The 18,315-nt window shown below is 47.8% G+C and overlaps 1 protein-coding gene across 8 annotated transcripts in view; it reads right to left on the bottom strand.

The window, feature by feature from the left end:
- Nucleotides 1-18,315, bottom strand: part of fus (epithelial splicing regulatory protein fusilli) — a 302,666-nt gene that overhangs the window by 29,449 nt on the left and 254,902 nt on the right. The window lies entirely within an intron of this gene.

The following is an 18,315-nucleotide window of genomic DNA, read 5'->3' as shown; positions in this document are numbered from 1 at the left end:
TTACTGTATTAATTTTCCATCCAAGAGTTTTGTGGCTGAATCTATTAGTTTTATAAACAGATCATTATTACTACTGCACCTTGCTTAGCTAACTGGGGCTAATCCCTGGATCCATTTATGTTAATGATCTGGCCACCACTCACAGATGGATATGGGGTGACTACCCACCACACAACGAGCATTGAGAAACTACCATCCACATGATGAGCAGGGGATGCAATGTAAAATCACTGAACTATGAGTGATACTCTATTACCAATATATAATTGGCTAGCGTCAAATGTTTCCCATCATTGATGTCTGTGGCTAAACTAAAATATGACTAATCCCTCTATGAATATGCTATGTTATGACAATGTTCCATGTGAGAGGTTATGCCTCGTGTCCAAACCACTGGTGCCAGGCAGCCTCTTACAGTTAGTGTCGTCTATTCTTAGGACTATGGAATTCTTTGGACTTTAATGGCAGTGAAATACTATCTCAAGGATCTAAGTTTCGTACCATGCATGACAATATTGTTACTGTAATTGATAATTTCGCCATTAATTCTGCACATACCTAATCGAGGCCTTGACAAGGCATATACATCGAGGGGTGTGTATTTCTCAGTGTATATTCACACTGTTTCAACCTCGCTACAATCCAAATGTGAAACGGAAGCATGTTAAACGGAAGCATGTTAAACGGAAGCATGTTAAACGGAAGCATGTTAAACGGAAGCATGTTAAACGGAAGCATGTTAAACGGAAGCATGTTAAACGGAAGCATGTTAAACGGAAGCATGTTAAACGGAAGCATGTTAAACGGAAGCATGTTAAACGGAAGCATGTTAAACGGAAGCATGTTAAACGGAAGCATGTTAAACACTGGCAACATTGCTGGTGTATTTACTCATTCTTTCACGCAAGATGGCACAGCGAGTCTTATTTCTTTTTTTTACATTCACAATAAACTTACACTCTTTCCTCGCAACAGTTCTTATTCCTGTAATAGTTTCTGTACTTGAGGAAGCCTGGTTTGTGACCTGGACGCGGGCACGATGATCCACGGGACCATCAGGAGAGAATTCGCTAAATGAGAGTGTTCGAGTGAGTGGTGTTGGCTATCATATTGCTGGAAATAAAGACGCTTGTCGGTTCTTGCCCCTGTCTACCTGTCATTGTTGACTGCCATGTTGACAATCCATGCGCACAGGGCTGACCATAACACATGTTCCCAGAACTGACCATAACAACGCATGCGCACAGGGCTTATCATGACGTTGGCAACACATGCAACAGCGTACCGAGGGATGCCGGTAACCTGCTGTTATTTGCAGACTTGAAAGGCAGTGTAACTACTGCTGGAGATCTGTGACGACTATGGGAGTTGGATTATTTTAAAACCAATGTATACCTTTCAGAGGACACCATAGCGTGCACTTGTGTACCATTCAGACCTAAGTTACCTCAGCGTTCACTTGTGCACCCTTCAGACGACCTAAGTTACCTCAGCGTTCACTTGTGAACCGTTCAGACGACCTAAGTTACCCCAGCGTGCACTTGTGCACCCTTCAGACGACCTAAGTTACCTCAGCGTTCACTTGTGAACCCTTCAGACGACCTAAGTTACCCCAGCGTGCACTTGTGCACCCTTCAGACGACCTAAGTTACCTCAGCGTTCACTTGTGAACCCTTCAGACGACCCAAGTTACCTCAGCGTTCACTTGTGTACTCTTCAGACGACCTAAGTTACCTCAGCGTTCACTTGTGCACCCTTCAGACGACCCAAGTTACCTCAGCGTTCACTTGTGAACCCTTCAGACGACCCAAGTTACCTCAGCGTTCACTTGTGTACTCTTCAGACGACCTAAGTTACCTCAGCGTTCACTTGTGCACCCTTCAGACGACCCAAGTTACCCCAGCGTTCACTTGTGTACTCTTCAGACGACCTAAGTTACCTCAGCGTTCACTTATGAACCCTTCAGACGACCTAAGTTACCTCAGCGTTCACTTATGAACCCTTCAGACGACCTAAGTTACCTCAGCGTTCACTTATGAACCCTTCAGACGACCTAAGTTACCTCAGCGTTCACTTGTGAACCCTTCAGACGACCCAAGTTACTCCAGCGTTTACTTGTGTACTCTTCAGACGACCTAAGTTACCTCAGCGTTCACTTGTGAACCCTTCAGACGACCCAAGTTACCCCAGCGTTCACTTGTGAACCCTTCAGACGACCCAAGTTACCCCAGCGTTCACTTGTGTACTCTTCAGACGACCTAAGTTACCTCAGCGCTCACTTATGAACCCTTCAGACGACCTAAGTTACCTCAGCGTTCACTTATGAACCCTTCAGACGACCTAAGTTACCCCAGCGTGCACTTGTGAACCCTTCAGACGACCTAAGTTACCTCAGCGTTCACTTATGAACCCTTCAGACGACCTAAGTTACCTCAGCGTTCACTTATGAACCCTTCAGACGACCTAAGTTACCTCAACGTTCACTTGTGAACCCTTCAGACGACCTAAGTTACCCCAGCGTTCAATTGTGTACTCTTCAGACGACCTAAGTTACCTCAACGTTCACTTGTGAACCCTTCAGACGACCTAAGTTACCTCAGCGTTCACTTGTGAACCCTTCAGACGACCTAAGTTACCTCAGCGTTCACTTATGAACCCTTCAGACGACCTAAGTTACCTCAGCGTTCACTTATGAACCCTTCAGACGACCTAAGTTACCTCAGCATATAAACGTGTCCAGTATATAATGTATAACATCAATGTCTCGACAGTAACATCATCATTCAACATCACTATATACATTGTAAAGTAAAAGGACACAAGTGCAACTAATGTGACATTTATTGTGGCAACGTTTCGCTCTCCAGGAGCTTGATAAAGCTCTTGGAGAGCGAAACGTTGCCACAATAAATGTCACATTAGTTGCACTTGTGTCCTTTTACTTTACATATTGTCGGTAATTCTACCAACTTTATTACTATATACATTACAATGTTTCTTGACGTTGAATGTATTCTGAGGGAAAAAATATTAATCTTTCCACACAATAAAGCTCCGCTTTTTATTTTTTTTTACTTTACTGCCTTTATTTACACGCTTTATCTATATCCTTAAAGGCAGGTTACTTAACGCGTGTTATCTCCCGTACAGGTGAGGTGCTCTTGATCCAGGGAATTTGAGTAATCCCTCTTCCTCGACTCGAACCTGATTGCCTCCCATTCTCCATGCGTCTGTATGACCCCCTACGGGTTTATTGCTTATCAATAACACTATGGGTTGTAATTTTAGGCATAATTTTTAAAGGAGTAGCGGGGTAAGCCAGAGGAAGGCTTCTGTCAGGTGACCAAAAGTTCCAACGGCGGGTCATCATATGACTAAGACCCGCGTCAGGAAACACTTGTCCTGTTTCCTAACCAACCTCACCTAATCCATAATAATAATAATAATAATAATTATAATAATCCGTTAGGTAGGGGATGAGGGGGTGTTTGTGACGTCATTGCCTAACTAGCAATCGAAGCAGCGGTTAGAAGTTAACAAAAGTTTGGGCTAAAACCACTGGCAAAGCGTCTCTACCGCCATCTCAAGTACTGAACGTGTCTCGTCAGTGTAACAAGAGAGCGGCCTATTAATAACTACTGGCATTTAAAATGGTAAATACTGATTTTTCTGCCAAGAGTAGATCCCCCAAGAGTAGGTCCCCCACCAAGGGTAGGTCCCCCACCAAGAGTAGGTCCCCCACCAAGAGTAGGTCCCCCACCAAGAGTAGGTCCCCCACCAAGAGTAGGTCCCCCACCAAGGGTAGGTCCCCCACCAAGAGTAGGTCCCCCACCAAGGGTAGGTCCCCCACCAAGAGTAGGTCCCCCACCAAGAGTAGGTCCCCCACCAAGAGTAGGTCCCCCACCAAGAGTAGGTCCTCCAAGAGTAGGTCCCCCACCAAGAGTAGGTCCCCCACCAAGAGTAGGTCCCCCACCAAGAGTAGGTCCCCCATCAAGAGTAAGTCCTCCACCAAGGGTAGGTCCCCCACCAAGGGTAATCAGGGCACCCGTGTCATCTCTCACGGTTCCCTCACGAAGACTTATCTAATCTTGGTCTTTAAACGAAGACTATCTACTTCTGACCAACTATCTTTCTGACGCGACCATCACACAATTACCTATTGAAATTTGTAAGAATTCCGAGTGGCCCTTTTCGAGCCTAGTTCCTAGGCTTTTTATGTATCAATATAAACTCTGGCTGCTGTGCACGGGACGGATACGGAGTACACAATTTACCAGTGCAGTGCACGGGATGAATATGGAACGAAGGGACAAAAATGAAGTTTCCAACATGGCGACCTTTTCATTCGTAGCCCACACTTAGGGATAAGAATGAAAAGGTCGTCATGACCTTTTCGAGTATTACTGAATTGGCAATCCTCCAAGATAGACCAAAACATTTCCAAAGTACGGGGTAAAGGGGTCACAACAAACTAGCCAGTACCGTCCACAGTACTGACAGAGGATAAGCAATAAACCAGCCGCTTCGGCGGCACCTAATAAACTAGAAGAATTAGACACGAGCATTATGCAACATCTGGGTATCTTTGTAGACGCTTCGTCATCCAGTGGTTTTATCAATACAAATTCAAGGACATAACTGGAAGGCAGAACTAGGTTTCGCCTACATAGTAGGCTTCTTCAGTCGAATATAAAGACAGCAGAAGCAATAGAGATGTAAAGACGATGTAATCAGTCCATCATCCTCAATGACTAGTTTTGAGGTGGTCAGTCCCTCAGCCTGGAGAAGAGTTTTGATAGTCTGCATTCGACCGAAGAAGCCTACTGTGTAGGCGAAGCTGTTGCTCATGTTCACCCAACGTCAGGTGAACGCGGATACCATTCATTCTCATTCTCTCTCTCTCTCTCTCTCTCTCATTTTCTCTCTCATTCTCTCTCTCTCTCTCTGGAGCTGTGACTCGACCCCTGTAACCACAAATTGGTGAGTATACACACATTGTGTGTGTGTGTTTTAGTGTTAATGTTACGTATACGTGTCTGGGGCTTCTTCCCCCCTCCTCTTCCCTTGCACCCCCTCCTCTTCCTTACACTGGCGTTCCTCCCTTCCCCCTACTCCCCATTCTCCCACCCACCCTGGCAAGCACCGTCAGCACAAGTGACAACAACAAGTACAGAAGTGAAGACTGTAACAACTGCTACTGCTGCTGCTATTGCAGTTGCTGCTGCTATTGCAGAACAGACAGGTAAAGAGACCCTCAACCTCCCGTCATCATTTTTACCATTTTTTTTTATTTCAGGCTGCGTACGTGGTTCGTGGACACGCAGTGACACTCACGTACCAGTATCAGACATGTAAGATTAACCCAGCCCTCGTGTTACCCTGGCTGGAAATTAACAGGTGTCCTCAATACCCACATTTTCCTGTGGTCCGGCTGCCTAGCTGGGCATGTTGCAGAACTGGCCAGTGATTAAGAACATAAGATAGGAGGAACACTGCAGTAGGCCTGTTGGCCTATACTAGGCAGGTCCTTCACAATCCATCCCAATAACAGAATATTTACTCAACCCAATTTAAAGTTTATTCAAGTATACACAAATACAGTTACACTATCATACATAGCAACATGTGTGTAGAGAACCTGGGATAACCAAAAAAAAAAAAAAATAGTCAAAGTGACTTATTTCCATCTCGAGTCAAAATTGGTCTCGTTTTCAGTAAGGATAAACATTACAGAAGTGTAACGTACAAGGAACTTGAATAATATGTGTGTTTACACAAAACTATGAATATACTAATATATAGTACACTATCGCTAAGTAATGATAGTGTATATAAAATGTGTCTGGAGTGATAGTGTAGTAGATCGGTAGACGGGTTGACGACCTCTTAATCAAGAGTTTCATAACATCATTTAACAGGTGGGTGAGGACTCCTCGCTGCCACAAGTCTCCCTTACCCCTACGACTTCCTCCCCACAACTCTGCCACAAGTCTCCCTTACCCCTACGACTTCCTCCCCACAACTCTGCCACAAGTCTCCCTTACCCCTACGACTTCCTCCCCACAATTCTGCCACAAGTCTCCCTTACCCCTACGACTTCCTCCCCACAACTCTGCCACAAGTCTCCCTTACCCCTACGACTTCCTCCCCACAATTCTGCCACAAGTCTCCCTTACCCCTACGACTTCCTCCCCACAATTCTGCCACAAGTCTCCCTTACCCCTACGACTTCCTCCCCACAATTCTGCCTTCTTCCCCACACCATTCCATTCTCCCTTCATCCCCTCTCACTCCGACACTAACAAATATCACCCACTTACCTTGGGGGTTTCTGGGGGTCAACGTCCCCAAGGCCCTATCCACGACCAGGCCTCGCGGTGCATCAGAGCCTGATCAACCAGGATGTTACTGCTGGCCGCAGGCAAACATTGAATCAATCATATTTGAGAGCGTGAACACAAACACTTGGAATAAGTATCATAAATTTAAAAAAAAATCTGAAGTGACGATAACAAGCCAGTTCTTCCCTACACCTGCATAACAAGCCACACCTGCATAACAAGCCAGTCCTCCCCCACACCTGCATAACAAGCCACACCTGCATAACAAGCCAGTCCTCCCCCACACCTGCATAACAAGCCAGTTCTTCCCCACACCTGCATAAGCCACACCTGCATAACAAGCCAGTCCTCCCCCACACCTGCATAACAAGCCAGTCTTCCCCACACCTGCATAACAAGCCAGCCACACCTGCATAACAAGCCAGTCCTCCCCCACACCTGCATAACAAGCCACACCTGCATAACAAGCCAGTCCTCCCCACACCTGCATAACAAGCCAGTCCCCCACACCTGCATAACAAGCCAGTTCTACCCCACACCTGCATAACAAGCCAGTTCTTCCCCACACCTGCATAACAAGCCACACCTGCATAACAAGCCAGTCCTCCCCCACACCTGCATAACAAGCCACACCTGCATAACAAGCCAGTCCTCCCCCACACCTGCATAACAAGCCAGTCCTCCCCACACCTGCATAACAAGCCAGTCCTCCCCCACACCTGCATAACAAGCCACACCTGCATAACAAGCCAGTCTTCCACCACACCTGCATAACAAGCCAGTTCCCCACACCTGCATAACAAGCCAGTCCTCCCCCACACCTGCATAACAAGCCAGTCCTCCCCCACACCTGCATAACAAGCCAGTCCTCCCCCACACCTGCATAACAAGCCAGTCCTCCCCCACACCTGCATAACAAGCCAGTCCTCCCCCACACCTGCATAACAAGCCAGTCCTCCCCCACACCTGCATAACAAGCCAGTCTTCCACCACACCTGCATAACAAGCCAGTTCTTCCCCACACCTGCATAACAAGCCAGTCCTTCCCCACACCTGCATAACAAGCCACACCTGCATAACAAGCCAGTCCTCCCCACACCTGCATAACAAGCCAGTCCTCCCCACACCTGCATAACAAGCCAGTCCTCCCCCACACCTGCATAACAAGCCAGTCCTCCCCCACACCTGCATAACAAGCCAGTCCTCCCCCACACCTGCATAACAAGCCACACCTGCATAACAAGCCAGTCTTCCACCACACCTGCATAACAAGCCAGTTCCCCACACCTGCATAACAAGCCAGTCCTCCCCCACACCTGCATAACAAGCCAGTCCTCCCCCACACCTGCATAACAAGCCAGTCCTCCCCCACACCTGCATAAGCCAGTCTTCCACCACACCTGCATAACAAGCCAGTCCTCCCCCACACCTGCATAACAAGCCAGTCTTCCACCACACCTGCATAGCAAGCCAGTCCTTGGTACACTAAGGGAAAACACCATAAGTGTCCGGGGCCCAAAACTGTTCAACAGCCTCCCATCAAGCATTAGGGGAATTACCAATAAACCCCTGGCTGCCTTCAAGAGAGAGCTGGACAGATACCTAAAGTCAGTGCCGGATCAGCCGGGCTGTGGCTCGTACGTTGGACTGCGTGCGGCCAGCAGTAACAGCCTAGTTGATCAGGCCCTGATCCATCGGGAGGCCTGGTCATGGACCGGGCCGCGGGGGCGTTGATCCCCGGAATAACCTCCAGGTAACCTCCCCCACACCTGCATAACAAGCCAGTCCTCCCCCACACCTGCATAACAAGCCAGTCCTCCCCCACACCTGCATAACAAGCCAACCTTCCACCACACCTGCATAACAAGCCAGTCTTCCCCTACACCTGCATAACAAGCCAGTCTTCCCCCACACCTGCACAACAAGCCAGTTTTTCCCCACACCTGCATAACAAGCCAGTCTTTACCCACACCTGCATAACAAGCCAGTCTTCCCCTACACCTGCATAACAAGCCAGTCTTCCCCCACACCTGCACAACAAGCCAGTTTTTCCCCACACCTGCATAACAAGCCAGTCTTTCCCCACACCTGCACAACAAGCCAGTCTTCCCCCACACCTGCATAACAAGCCAGTCTTCCCCCACACCTGCATAACAAGCCAGTCTTTCCCCACACCTGCACAACAAGCCAGTCTTTCCCCACACCTGCACAACAAGCCAGTCTTCCCCCACACCTGCACAACAAGCCAGTCTTCCCCCACACCTGCACAACAAGTCAGTCTTCCCCTACACCTGTATAACAAGCCAGTCTTCCCCCACACCTGCATAACAAGCCAGTCTTCCCCCACACCTGCATAACAAGCCACACCTGCATAACAAGCCAGTCCTCCCCCACACCTGCATAACAAGCCACACCTGCATAACAAGCCAGTTCTTCCCCACACCTGCATAACAAGCCACACCTGCATAACAAGCCAGTCCTCCCCTACACCTGCATAACAAGCCACACCTGCATAACAAGCCAGTCCTCCCCCACACCTGCATAACAAGCCAGTTCTTAACCACACCTGCATAAGCCACACCTGCATAACAAGCCAGTCCTCCCCCACACCTGCATAACAAGCCAGTCTTCCACCACACCTGCATAACAAGCCAGTTCTTCCCCACACCTGCATAACAAGCCAGTCCTCCCCCACACCTGCATAACAAGCCACACCTGCATAACAAGCCAGTCCTCCCCCACACCTGCATAACAAGCCAGTCCTCCCCCACACCTGCATAACAAGCCAGTCCTCCCCCACACCTGCATAACAAGCCAGTCTTCCACCACACCTGCATAACAAGCCAGTCCTCCCCCACACCTGCATAACAAGCCAGTCTTCCACCACACCTGCATAGCAAGCCAGTCCTTGGTACACTAAGGGAAAACACCATAAGTGTCCGGGGCCCAAAACTGTTCAACAGCCTCCCATCAAGCATTAGGGGAATTGCCAATAAACCCCTGGCTGCCTTCAAGAGAGAGCTGGACAGATACCTAAAGTCAGTGCCGGGTCAGCCGGGCTGTGGCTCGTACGTTGGACTGCGTGCGGCCAGCAGTAACAGCCTAGTTGATCAGGCCCTGATCCATCGGGAGGCCTGGTCATGGACCGGGCCGCGGGGGCGTTGATCCCCGGAATAACCTCCAGGTAACCTCCCCCACACCTGCATAACAAGCCAGTCCTCCCCCACACCTGCATAACAAGCCAGTCCTCCCCCACACCTGCATAACAAGCCAGCCTTCCACCACACCTGCATAACAAGCCAGTCATCCCCCACAGCTGCATAACAAGCCAGTCATCCCCCAAACCTGCATAACAAGCCAGTCTTCCCCTACACCTGCATAACAAGCCAGTTTTTCCCCACACCTGCATAACAAGCCAGTTTTTCCCCACACCTGCATAACAAGCCAGTCTTTCCCCACACCTGCATAACAAGCCAGTCTTCCCCTACACCTGCATAACAAGCCAGTCTTCCCCTACACCTGCATAACAAGCCAGTTTTTCCCCACACCTGCATAACAAGCCAGTCTTTCCCCACACCTGCATAACAAGCCAGTCTTCCCCTACACCTGCATAACAAGCCAGTCTTCCCCTACACCTGCATAACAAGCCAGTCTTCCCCTACACCTGCATAACAAGCCAGTCATCCCCCACACCTGCATAACAAGCCAGTCTTTCCCCACACCTGCATAACAAGCCAGTCTTCCCCTACACCTGCATAAGCCAGTCTTCCCCTACACCTGCATAACAAGCCAGTCTTTCCCCTCACCTGTATAACAAGCCAGTCTTCCCACACACCTGCATAACAAGCCAGTCTTCCCCCACACCTGCATAACAAGCCAGTCTTCCCCCACACCTGCATAACAAGCCAGTCTTCCCCCACACCTGTATAACAAGCCAGTCTTCCCACACACCTGCATAACAAGCCAGTCTTCCCCTACACCTGCATAACAAGCCAGTCTTCCCACACACCTGCATAACAAGCCAGTCTTTCCCCTCACCTGTATAACAAGCCAGTCTTCCCACACACCTGCATAACAAGCCAGTTTTTCCCCACACCTGCATAACAAGCCAGTTTTTCCCCACACCTGCATAACAAGCCAGTCTTCCACCACACCTGCATAACAAGTCAGTCTTCCCCCACACCTGCACAACAAGTCAGTCTTCCCCCACACCTGCACAACAAGCCAGTCTTTCCCCACACCTGCATAACAAGCCAGTCTTCCCCCACACCTGCATAACAAGCCAGTCTTTCCCCACACCTGCATAACAAGCCAGTCTTTCCCCACACCTGCATAACAAGTCAGTCTTCCCCCACACCTGCATAACAAGCCAGTCTTCCCCCACACCTGCATAACAAGCCAGTCTTTCCCCACACCTGCATAACAAGCCAGTCTTTCCCCACACCTGCATAACAAGCCAATCTTTCCCCACACCTGCATAACAAGCCAGTCTTTCCCCACACCTGCATAACAAGCCAGTCTTTCCCCACACCTGCATAACAAGCCAGTCTTTCCCCACACCTGCATAACAAGCCAGTTTTTCCCCACACCTGCATAACAAGCCAGTCTTTCCCCACACCTGCATAACAAGCCAGTCTTCCCCTACACCTGCATAACAAGCCAGTCTTCCCCTACACCTGCATAACAAGCCAGTTTTTCCCCACACCTGCATAACAAGCCAGTCTTTCCCCACACCTGCATAACAAGCCAGTCTTCCCCTACACCTGCATAACAAGCCAGTCTTCCCCTACACCTGCATAACAAGCCAGTCTTTCCCCTCACCTGTATAACAAGCCAGTCATCCCCCACACCTGCATAACAAGCCAGTCTTTCCCCACACCTGCATAACAAGCCAGTCTTCCCCTACACCTGCATAACAAGCCAGTCTTCCTCTACACCTGCATAACAAGCCAGTCTTTCCCCTCACCTGTATAACAAGCCAGTCTTCCCACACACCTGCATAACAAGCCAGTCTTCCCCCACACCTGCATAACAAGCCAGTCTTTCCCCTCACCTGTATAACAAGCCAGTCTTCCCACACACCTGCATAACAAGCCAGTCTTCCCCTACACCTGCATAACAAGCCAGTCTTCCCACACACCTGCATAACAAGCCAGTCTTTCCCCTCACCTGTATAACAAGCCAGTCTTCCCACACACCTGCATAACAAGCCAGTTTTTCCCCACACCTGCATAACAAGCCAGTTTTTCCCCACACCTGCATAACAAGCCAGTCTTCCACCACACCTGCATAACAAGTCAGTCTTCCCCCACACCTGCACAACAAGTCAGTCTTCCCCCACACCTGCACAACAAGCCAGTCTTTCCCCACACCTGCATAACAAGCCAGTCTTTCCCCACACCTGCATAACAAGCCAGTCTTCCCCCACACCTGCATAACAAGCCAGTCTTTCCCCACACCTGCATAACAAGCCAGTCTTTCCCCACACCTGCATAACAAGTCAGTCTTCCCCCACACCTGCATAACAAGCCAGTCTTCCCCCACACCTGCATAACAAGCCAGTCTTTCCCCACACCTGCATAACAAGCCAGTCTTTCCCCACACCTGCATAACAAGCCAGTCTTCCCCCACACCTGCATAACAAGCCAGTCTTTCCCCACACCTGCATAACAAGCCAATCTTTCCCCACACCTGCATAACAAGCCAGTCTTTCCCCACACCTGCATAACAAGCCAGTCTTTCCCCACACCTGCATAACAAGCCAGTCTTTCCCCACACCTGCATAACAAGCCAGTCTTTCCCCACACCTGCATAACAAGCCAGTCTTTCCCCACACCTGCATAACAAGCCAGTCTTTCCCCACACCTGCATAACAAGCCAGTCTTCCCACACACCTGCATAACAAGCCAGTCTTCCCACGCACCTGCATAACAAGTCAGTCTTTCCCCACACCTGCATAACAAGCCAGTCTTTCCCCACACCTGCCTAACAAGTCAGTCTTCCCCCACACCTGCATAACAAGTCAGTCTTCCCCCACACCTGCACAACAAGTCAGTCTTCCCCCACACCTGCACAACAAGCCAGTCTTCCCACACACCTGCATAACAAGCCAGTCTTCCCCCACACCTGCATAACAAGCCAGTCTTCCCCCACACCTGCATAACAAGCCAGTCTTTCCCCACACCTGCACAACAAGCCAGTCTTTCCCCACACCTGCACAACAAGCCAGTCTTTCCCCACACCTGCATAACAAGCCAGTCTTCCCCCACGCCTGCACAACAAGCCAGTCTTTCCCCACACCTGCACAACAAGCCAGTCTTTCCCCACACCTGCACAACAAGCCAGTCTTTCCCCACACCTGCATAACAAGTCAGTCTTCCCCCACACCTGCATAACAAGCCAGTCTTTCCCCACACCTGCACAACAAGCCAGTCTTTCCCCACACCTGCACAACAAGCCAGTCTTTCCCCACACCTGCATAACAAGCCAGTCTTTCCCCACACCTGCATAACAAGTCAGTCTTCCCCCACACCTGCATAACTAGCCAGTCTTTCCCCACACCTGCCTAACAAGTCAGTCTTCCCCCACACCTGCATAACAAGTCAGTCTTCCCCCACACCTGCACAACAAGCCAGTCTTCCCCCACACCTGCATAACAAGCCAGTCTTTCCCCACACCTGCATAACAAGCCAGTCTTTCCCCACACCTGCATAACAAGTCAGTCTTTCCCCACACCTGCACAACAAGCCAGTCTTCCCCCACACCTGCATAACAAGCCAGTCTTTCCCCACACCTGCACAACAAGTCAGTCTTTCCCCACACCTGCATAACAAGCCAGTCTTTCCCCACACCTGCACAACAAGTCAGTCTTCCCCCACACCTGCATAACAAGCCAGTCTTTCCCCACACCTGCATAACAAGCCAGTCTTTCCCCACACCTGCATAACAAGTCAGTCTTCCCCCACACCTGTGTGTTCTCCTTAATTGATTTATCAGGTAAAAGTTAGCTGACTCTCTCGGTCACACGGTGACTCGCTCAGTCACACGGTGACTCGCTCAGTCACACGGTGACTCGCTCAGTCACACGGTGACTCGCTCAGTCACACGGTGACTCGCTCAGTCACACGGTGACTCGCTCAGTCACACGGTGACTCGCTCAGTCACACGGTGACTCGCTCAGTCACACGGTGACTCGCTCAGTCACACGGTGACTCGCTCAGTCACACGGTGACTCGCTCAGTCACACGGTGACTCGCTCAGTCACACGGTGACTCGCTCAGTCACACGGTGACTCGCTCAGTCACACGGTGACTCGCTCAGTCACACGGTGACTCGCTCAGTCACACGGTGACTCGCTCAGTCACACGGTGACTCGCTCAGTCACACGGTGACTCGCTCAGTCACACGGTGACTCGCTCAGTCACACGGTGACTCGCTCAGTCACACGGTGACTCGCTCAGTCACACGGTGACTCGCTCAGTCACACGGTGACTCGCTCAGTCACACGGTGACTCGCTCAGTCACACGGTGACTCGCTCAGTCACACGGTGACTCGCTCAGTCACACGGTGACTCGCTCAGTCACACGGTGACTCGCTCAGTCACACGGTGACTCGCTCAGTCACACGGTGACTCGCTCAGTCACACGGTGACTCGCTCAGTCACACGGTGACTCGCTCAGTCACACGGTGACTCGCTCAGTCACACGGTGACTCGCTCAGTCACACGGTGACTCGCTCAGTAACTAAAGACAATCTTGAAGGCTCGTTTAGTCTGTGTCGTTGACGGCAGTATCGCCCAAGACAAGTTTAATGTGTCACCTAAACTCAGGCTTCGTGAGAACGTAAGAAAGGAGGAGCACTGCTGAGGGCCTACTGATCCAAGTTGGGCAGGTCCAACTCGCCCACTCGTATGCACGTCCAATATATCTGCCTAAAATTTTAGAACAACAAAATGTGAACATCTCATACGAAACATCTGTCTTTATTTTTGCTTTACTGTAAATTTCGACATTTCGGAGGTTACCTGGAGGTTATTCCGGGGATCAACGCCCCCGCGGCCCGGTCCATGACCAGGCCTCCCGATGGATCAGGGCCTGATCAACTAGGCTGTTACTGCTGGCCGCACGCAGTCCGACGTACGAGCCACAGCCCGGCTGATCCGGCACTGACTTTAGGTATCTGGGCACCATTTTTTTTTTTTTTTACATTTTAAAATTTTAGGTACAATACACTAAAATGTCAGAGTTGGCGTAAATTATTTACTACAAATTATTTCTGAACAAAAGTAATCAGGACAAAAAAAAATCGTATTTAATGAAATCAGACTGCGAATATTTAACCATAAAAATCACTAAATACTGGAGCATACAAGAAAATTTGATAAATGAAGAATGAAACATGCAAGGTGACACATTTATGTGTGCACAACAAGCCACATAGGGATGGAAGTCTTTAACGCTGGATCTTTGGCACACTCGTGCGTCGTCAGGAGCTATGCAATGTTCCAAGACAGGAACAGACAGGAGGGGGAATTCTCTGATGCTTTCTGCCTTGCCTCAGTAAATTTCCCCCTCCTATGTGTTGCTGTCTTGCGACACTGCATAGCTCCTGACGGCGCACGCGAGTGAGAAAGATCTGGAGGTATAGATTTACATCCCCATGTGGCTTGGTTCTGCATCCAGGTATACGTACCCAGATATGATCTCAACTGGTGAGATGTATCTCCCACACATGTATCAAGATACATGTTAAACTGTAGGGGTTATAATTCCCCCTCACGTGTCTAGAAACATTCAAGTGTAGGGTGAACGTCCCACACATGCATCCAAAACACCGAAAAAGATTCAGTGGAGTGTTTGGGATCGAGAACCCACGAACTAGTGATCCTGAGATTACAAATCGGCTGTGGTGCTCAGGTGTTACATATACCAGAGATCAACATACATAACTCGGGTACTTACGGTCAGCGCTGCGCCCAGATAAGCATGGAAATAAGTACAGTACAAAGTTAGTCCATTTTTTTTTTTGACATCGAAGGTCAACAAATGTAAATATATATTCTCATAATGAATAAAATTCACAATACCGAAGCTGGAAGCCTTAAACAAATTACGCCCATTTGAAGAGGACATTTCTACACAACGTCACTAAGTCCAGTGACCTGATAACGAGCCAGGACGAAGTGAGGCTTCATCTGAAGTTTTCTCTCTCTCAAAAGTGTGGGGTACCTGAGAGTCAGTCGTAACACCTTACATAAACAACCTGTTATTATTTATTTAAAGTAACGATGCAGTCAAGTATAAGTTTAAGTTCCTCCGTCTTCTAATAACATGTTCATTTTTTCCACTATAATCTACCTTGTCCACAATTACTATCACATTTTTGTTTCGTAAGGTGAAGTTCAGGATCTTTCCTTACTTCATGGTATAACTTAACAAGTCTTTGAGGAATATTGTGTTGCAATATTAAAACAGTCATGCAAGAACTCTTTCTCTGTTAAAACAGTTATGGAATTTGTTAAAACAGTCACTGAAGAACTCTCATTTTCTGTTTTAAGTCATGGAAATTTGCTATTTTAAGAGAGAGCAAAGATTTGATAAAGTATTTACAGAAACTGGAGAAGGATCAGAGTTCGTCAACAAGTCTTGAAGGTAAAGCAACTGGGCAATGAGAGAGACTAAAGTAACAGCCTAATAACCTTGGGCGTCGTAACTAGAGAAGATAAAGATTATGTAACTCAGTTAATCAGAGTAAAAGATCCACCAGTGTGCGTGCACTGATGGGATTAGCTAACGAAAGATTGGTGAAGGTGCCAGAGTGGCTGTGATACACGCTACTTGTACAAGACTCAGCCTTGGGAGAGGACGGGAGTTTCTTATCCTGGTCTTGTCTACTAACCACTCGTGGAGGTTATCAGCTCTTGAGGACAACGACAATACGTGAGACAGCAGAGATTACCACCACCATTATGAAACTCTCTCTTTACTTCCACAACTATTATAAATACCTTTCAAGAGCTGACAGCTGAAGAAACGAACTACAGTGTCGATTCTTTTTTTTTTTTTCAAACCTGATAACCCCCCAATTCCCCAGGTACATGTTCGATACGGGTTTAGCTCTTCCCCAATAATGTGTTATAAATGACTAATCATTTGTCGAAGATGTTTGAGGAGATTTCATGAATTTCCCTACGAAGGTCAGAATTCCCTAACTTTTAGAGGACTGCAAGGCAATATCACAGACGTTTTAAATTCATCTCCCCCCCCCTCCACACACACACGCTCCATCCCATACTGTCTCAAAAATATAAAATGTAAATGTACTCCTGTCAACCCTTTATTTTTTAAGGTCCTGGTTTCTAGATCTTGTGTATCTTCATGTTCTTGCACTACCAGGAAGAATCTTTCCCACCAGTGGGAGGAAAAAAGTCCCAACTGACTTCCCAGGTGTAGTCACAGATCTTTTACAAGTACTGAACATATATAAAGCTAGTATTGTCAGGCAAGATGATGTATTTAACAAATTGAATATTACACCACATTCCACTTAGAGCCTGGTACTAGACCTATTTACATACCTGCTAACGTATTTACTACATTCTCAGGTAGCAATAGCAGAAGTCTCATTCAACCAGCTGCTTGATAATAGTGTCATCACTCAGCAATTTACCCTCAAATGCGCCTATGATTTTAGTACCCAAGATATTTTGCATCAGGTGATTGATTTCTGGAAGCTGAATGTTAAAGCAATTTCAGATCTTTTCCTCACTACCTGTTCCCGGTGACTTGTTACACATTATAGGTGTTAATAAAGTTTTCTCCATCCTAGGGCTTTGGCAAGTCCTTCTCCATGAGGACAGCCAAGTGTTAACAGCCTTCTCCACCCCTACAGGTCATTATCATTTCCTCAAAATGGCATTTGGATTACGCTCATCTACCCCATTTTCAAAGTTAATGACAAATACTTTTAGAAGCTTCGTGGGCAATGCCCTTATGGTGTACTTAGATAACAATCATGTCAAAAGACATGGAAACACATCTCAAGATTTGGCACTTGGTCAGCCTGAAGAAGCTAACTTAAAAATAAAGCTCTAAGAAGGTCAATGCCTCAGGTCAGATATCAAATTTCTGAAGTAACAGCTGTACAAAATTTTCCAATACCAAAAATTGCTGATTTATGGGTTCAACAGGTTTCTACAGAACCTTCACTGCAAATTTTTCTTCCATTTCTGCTCCATCAACCGAATTAAGAAAGATGATACTTTCATTTGGACCTTCTGTCAAGAAAGAACATTTCAGACATTAGAAGACAAGTTAACTTCTGCTCCTGTATTAATGTTTCCTGATTTTGAAAAACCTTTCTAACAACAGACACTAGTGTTACTAGCATAGGCCCCGTCCTAGCATAAAGGACTGATGGCAAGTTTAACACCCATTTGAATTTGCTAGTAAAGTCTTAACCAAGGTTGTAATTGAGCAAATAGTGTTAGCCAATGTTTGGGCTTTAAAACATTTCCATGATATCTACCAGCATCCAATTCATGTCTAGACAGATCAAGCAACACTAATTCATTTGTTCCAGAACAATCTACTGAACGATTAGAGAGCGAGTCTGACAATACAGGAATTCAATCCTTGCATCCCACACTTGCTTGGCAAGTCGAACGTGGTTGAAGATACCTCGTCTCATCATACTGGTGATGTAGTCGATCCTCCATTTTGTGCAGAGGATATTAAAAATGCTCAGTGAATGGATCCAACATTGTTTGGTGTAATTAGATTCCTGATGAAGATCGAATTATGTGAAACCACCAGCTAGTATTAGCGACTCAAATTCAACTGTCACATTCCTAAGCTGTGACACTAGGTAACGGACTCTTATTTACATACCATTGACATGTTACACAAATAACCCGCACATAGAAGAGAGGAGCTTACGACGACGTTTCGGTCCGACTTGGACCATTTACCAAGT

Source organism: Cherax quadricarinatus, chromosome 18 (genome assembly GCF_038502225.1).
Source record: "Cherax quadricarinatus isolate ZL_2023a chromosome 18, ASM3850222v1, whole genome shotgun sequence".
Taxonomy (NCBI): domain Eukaryota; kingdom Metazoa; phylum Arthropoda; class Malacostraca; order Decapoda; family Parastacidae; genus Cherax; species Cherax quadricarinatus.
The sequence above is the reverse complement of the archived record's forward strand: the minus strand, read 5'-3'. Positions and strand labels throughout refer to the sequence as shown.